This window comes from Geospiza fortis, unplaced genomic scaffold, assembly GCF_000277835.1.
Source record: "Geospiza fortis unplaced genomic scaffold, GeoFor_1.0 scaffold104, whole genome shotgun sequence".
NCBI lineage: Eukaryota > Metazoa > Chordata > Aves > Passeriformes > Thraupidae > Geospiza > Geospiza fortis.
The window spans coordinates 920,651-926,861 of record NW_005054325.1 but is presented as its reverse complement, the minus strand read 5'-3'; positions in this window follow the sequence as shown (position 1 = coordinate 926,861).

Genomic DNA, 6,211 nt, shown 5'->3' with positions numbered 1-6,211 from the left:
CAGGAAACTAGTTAAACAATTTATTTCTTCTGGTTTATGAAGCAAGCTATTTACTTTGATTGCAGTTTTGATTTTTAGGTGGGAGCAGCCAGGCCTGAACTTTCTTGATTGAAATTCACTAGTATATGCAAAACATCTGTGTATGGGGTGATCTGAAAGGTTCAAGAAAAACTAGTCTGATGCATTTTTATATCAGTCAGTCATATAATGTGCTACTGAGGAGGTGCAAGCTGTGTGTTTCTTGCTATAGAGATATCTCTTTCTGAGATAAGACTGTGGCTTTCCTTTTGTGCTGCATCAGTATTCTGCTTTTGCATCTGGTGCAGCATGTGATACTAGGTCAGACTAAAAGTTCATTTACAGGTGCAACTGTAAATGTTAGGCCAGACTAAAAAAGATCTTAAAAGTACAGACTGAAATTTTAAAATGCATATGCATGATGAAATTCATGTTGCCAGCACTGAATAAATGGGGAGATAACTCCATCTGTTTTTTTTCATTGTGTTAGCTAAGCTCTTGGAGGGAAAACCAAACTAAAATTATTATAAGTGAAAAGTATAATTGATTTAAAGTAGTCTGGGTCTGCTGCTGATTTAGCAGCATTTTAGTTTTAGCTTTGCTCAATGTTAACTTCATGGACTGGAATGCACCAATTTTTATACATTGCTCTTACTGGATTTGTCCAGTCAGGAGTCACTTGATTATAATTAGCAATTCCTTGCTTTGAGACAATTAGAAAATAAACAGTGTTCTTTATTACCGTTGTTCTTAGCTTCTGGAATATTTGTATCTTAAACAGCTGAAAGATTGTAGTTGATATTGACCATTGCTAGGTGTTATGCTTCTGGAATTCTGACTTTTCAGTCAGGTTCCTCTGTTGCTTGCTACTGTGGTATTTACTGGGTGAGTGCAAGGGAAAAGTTCAAGTGAAGAAGTAGAATAAGCATGACCTAAGGGTAGTAGAACTGTTCAGCTATTGAAGACATAAATGCATTTCTTTGGTCACTTAAAAGGTTTCTTTTAGCAAACATTTAATCTCTTGCCTGTGGCTTCCCATTTTGTTGCATTGAAATAATAACATTTCACTAACAATATTTCAATATGTGTTAAGATTTTGCATTATTAAAACACCGGTGTGATTAAAGTAAATAGCAGCTGAAATTTATTCATCATCTGCAGAAGATGCCCTTTTTGTAATCCAAACTATCCAGAATGGTAGGTGCCATGCTGCCTTTAGAAAAATGAACTTGGCTGATTTAGCACTGAATTCTCTTTAAACCAAAGATACTTGCAAAGTATTTGTCAGACCCTAAAATACTGTAGAAGTATTGTTTCTATTCAAAATATTTTTCCTTTTCATTAGAACATGAGAACATAAGTTGATCAAATCTTTTTATCTGAGGATAAACAATATGAGTGGCTGAATTTTCTTCTTTCTCAGATCATAATATTTCTGGAAATATTGTTTAGCAGAAGTCTCTCCCAATTAAGAAGACACATTTCTAACTTTTGGTTATTTTTCTTTCATATCAAGCATGAGATGGAATCTTTTGCTGCGTGAAAGTAATTTTGCACATTTACAGCACTTAATTTTTTTTGTAGTGTTATTACCCACCTTTTAGCATTGACAGGGTTGCAAGCTTTTCCCAGAGAAGAGCCCAAGGCATGCAGGCAGTAGGTAACTTCTGCTTATTCTTGCAGAGGTAGGCTTGCACCACGTGTCAGACTGGAACTTGGGAGAGAAAGGTGTCTAACCTTTTAGGACTGTAAATAACAGGGAGTACAGGAAGCAGTTAATGAAAGGCCTTTGATGTTAGTGAAGCGCAGTTTTGATGGGTAGCAGGAGCAACAAATAAAGTGCCAAAAATCTTGCACTGCTCTGTGTATTATTAGTGCCAGTTAGCCATCAGGCTACAGGTATGGCAGGATTGTGGGTTTGTTAGCGTTCAGAAACACATAATCACAAGAGCGATTATATGTAGGTGCTTTTATTGTAGAGCTCTGGGTGTCAGGGATATTCAACCCAAACCCAACTCCGATATGCATTTGGGATGAACATGTTTTTATATTCTATTGTTATATAACTTTCATGGTAATTATTAAACTTATATTGTTCTATTGTATACATAGATTTCAACCAAGCATGGCTTCTCGTGGCCCTCCTTTAAATTTCTAACATAGTTTCTCATGATTCTTCTTATGATTATACAATAATTATTTTAATTACTAAACAATCATCACATCTCACAATTATATCATTTATCATACTGCTTACGCAGGTGCATTGATCTGGCAAAACGCAAAGCCTGACATTTTCAGAGTCTATCTTTAACATTTTCCAGGGCCCCACTATCAGGTTGGGTCAGTATTAATGCTTTATGCAAATATTTACATAGGTGTTTCTAATATAAAATGATTGCCGTGCTGATGGGACAGAGTATTACAAGTGTCTTGTTTGGTTCTCATTAGAAGAGTCTTCTGAAATATTTATGACGTGGGGGTGTGTGTATATATATATATATATTTGGGTATCTTTGTGTCTTACCACATACCTTTAATAGCAAAAATTCACATTCTTCTACAGAATGTATTTGTGTTGTAATAAAAATCTTGTTTAAACTATCTGGATCCTAGTGAAGCAAAACTTGTCGGTTTTGGTTTTGGAGAAGATAGCAGGAAAGAGGTTGGGGTTTGTTCTCTAAAATTCTAGATTTTTGTGTCATTGCTGCTTGGTTATTGGTTTTTTTGGTGCCAGAAACTTGATTACATATTTTTAAAATAATTTTTTCTTTTGGTTATCTAATGTCGCATAGGCTTAGGGCCTGCTTTACAGTCCACTTCAGGCCAGACCCCAGTACCATGTATCTTACAGTCTTCCAAGGGGGAAAAAATGCTAATGAATTGCAGTTTATTTTAAAGTGGTGACACTTTTAACAAACTACAGGAAAGAGTACCTTGCTGTTTGTTAGACACAAATATTTTCATAATATTCTGGCAAATATTTAATGAAGGTATGAGTCTAAAAAACCCCTCAGTGCCAAACATTGAGGATTGTTGAATAATACTTAACAATCCTAACTTACTGTATCTCTTGTCTAATTCCTTTTTATGCCTGAATTCATTGTCCCATTATTTTTGTAGTAAGTTTCAGCATACATCTTTCTGACTTCCATCTCTTTTTTTTAAATTTTCCCCTTCTCCTTTGTGCCATGTACTGTGATACCAAAAAACATTAAAAGAAGGCTATCTCTCTGGTGTTTGGTTGAACTGGAGAGTAAAAAAGATGCAAATTTTAAATGAGGGCTTTTGTCTTTCATTGCCTTCTCTTTCACCTATTCCTAGGCACCTAACAAGTTGGAAGCTCACAGGATGGTTCATTCTACTCAATGGTAGAGGATGAAGTTCCTCTTCTTTACGTGGCCTTGTTTCACAAAACTTGTAGGAGCTTCTTTATCTAAGAGGATCAAGCTGCTCAGTCAGGTTTGGTTGGAAACAGGCATCAGGGTTGGAATTTACCAGTAGTGTGTTTACAGCAGCCTTGTGTATGCAGTTTTTCTCAGTATGGCTTTCTGAGACCATGATTTCCTGGTTGCTTCATGCTAATATGAGAGTTGGCTGGAAGGGATGCTCAGACTTGAGTGCCTTCAGCTTGCATTGAGTAGGGTGTTGGAAAACATGTAGTTAAAGAGGGCTTGGTTTCTCATCCTTCCTACCCAATCTCCTGTAAAATGGTCCATAGTAATCAATTCCCTTGTTTTGTTCAGTTGCTTCAACAGGAGTGTGGTACAGGGAAAGGGGGAGTAATTTATCCTTTCAGCAGTAGCCCATAGATGGGTCAGATCAAAGTGATTGTGTAAATGCCAGAAGAGTCATCAAGGGAATAAATGGCATGTCAACACTGGGGAATAACATTTTTAGTTATGTATGTTCCATTCAGCATTTTGTATGATAGTCTTTAGTAACATTCTTATCTTTAAAAGGTTTCTCCCAAATGAGGAGATTTTCTGCTCTCTTACTTTGTACTATGAGTTGCTCATCTTATTTGAGCTCAAGGACTTTTTGCTGTGTGTCAGTGTATGGGCCAGCAGACAGAATGAGATAGCTCATGGTAGTGTTTTATGCATCCCATTGGAGACCTATGAACGGGTTATAGCCGTTTTTAAAAAATGTTGGTTTGTAGATGTCTGTGCTGGAAATAGATTGTATTTTTACCCAAATGGTCATGGATTTTCTTTCTTAGTTATTGCTGTCTAGTTTCTTTAGGGTACTTGTGAGCTTCACTTTAATACTAGAGTTGTTTAGAAAACCAGTCTTTTTCAAAGGCAAGTGTGCATGTTGTTTCTTCTCAGCAACTACGACGTGGTTTTCTGTAGTTTTTCTCTTCTGAAGAGAAATGTATGGATAAAAATTCTCACAGGGGGACTGCAATGAGACCTTTAATTTTTATGTTGCACAATACATAGATGTTTGTCCTGGGAAGGGTTGGAAAAGTTTGAGGAAGGAAGAGAGTGACAAGACTTTAGCTTTGAATTGTTCTGAAAGTTTGTCTTGACGTACTAGCCTCAAGGTTCAGTAAAGAGCTGCCAGCCTTTAATTTTTGGGACCTCTTTTGGAAAATTATAATAGAAAATTCATTTTAAGTTGTCTCTTATAAAATACTCTTATGGTTATCTATTTTGTGTAGTTAAAAAATCAAAGGTTAACTTAAGGTCTTCTGCTATATATGGATAGCTGAATTGGCACTAGTTGCCTTTTAAAGCAAATAGAGGGGCATGAAATTACTTCCTGGAGAGCCCGTAATGCATTACAGGTTACAGTTTAAGGATCTTGATTATACATTTTGTCTAAGTTTGGTTATGTTGAAGTTAGACCTATGGAATTGGAAGTAGGGGAAGGATGGAACTGTCACCAGCAGGAGAGACTGCTCGTCTTAAAAAGGCTTTGGAAGATGGAAAGGCTCCCCTCATTTTCTTTGACACAGTGTTGCTGTGTTAAAGGAAATGCTTTCTTTTTTAAGATAAGAGTTGGGATATTGCTAGATCACTATTGCACTAATATCTTAAAAAAAAAAAAACAAATGGCTTTTCTACAACTGTTCTAAGAAACAGTGTAGGATAAGGCAGAGATTTTGATACAGTAGATTTGAATAATGCCTATTTTGTTTGCTTTCTAGTGTTTTCTACTTTGAAGATGGCATCTAAGGCTTTGCAACATTTGAAAAGGTGTGAAAGGCAAATGGTCGTGGTCAAAGCTTAGTGGAGTAAATGCTGTGTATTCTCATTCACAGGAGGGCCGAGGGTGGGCAAGTGGCCCTAACCAAAGAAAGCATTGCTCAAGAAGAGAACTTGATCAACTTTACAGCTATTTATCACACTTACCTTTTATAAGCTGAGCAGCTTTCTAAGCTGTTGTCCTCTGCTTTCAGAGTGTGTTGGGTTTCTGGGCTCACACGATGCTGTTGTCCTACGGTTGTTGTCAAATGTGGAGCTGCTGCTCCTTGTTTGGACACTGTGGCGTAACTTAGGACAGTTTGGTTCATAATTGCTCTTAAGGGTGTTAAAAGTCGTTAATTTTTCCTATGTAACTGTGTTCATCTGGTTTAAAAGCAAGTCCCAGAGGAGAGTATGCAGGATATAGCATCCAGCTCAGTTTGCCACAGTATCTATTAAAGGAAAGGATGGGAGGAAGTGTTAGACTTGAGGATTGTGCATCCTGCAGTAAGCCTCTTCCCATTTTATTTGCTGTTTGGAAGTAACAGGCAAAGGGACTGTGATTGCCTAAGTGCATGGTTTTAGTGGGAAAAGTGATAAAATGTTTGGAGAAGGTGTAATATTCTGTTAATAGGTGCAGCTTTCCAAGGCAGAGGGGGAGAGATCACAGGATCCTCCCAGATTTCTTTGCACAGGAAGAGGTAAAGCCCATGTTTATAGATTTGATGTCAGCTCTGTGTATGTTTGTATTTGAAACTCTCTTTCTCTGCTTTGGTGTCCAGGCTGTGTTGGTGTTCATCTGTTGCTGTTTGTCTAGATGTGAACCTACAGGTGCAGGAAGCAAACCAGATTTGTTCTGGTAATTACAGGTGATCTTGACTGGGCATAGGAGGAATGCGGTGGTAAGTTGGTCTGAGATAAGGGGAAATTGTGCCTTTATCTGAGGGAGAGTTGTATGCCTGAAAAAAGCCCCAAAAATTAGCCAGCAGTGGAATTAGTCC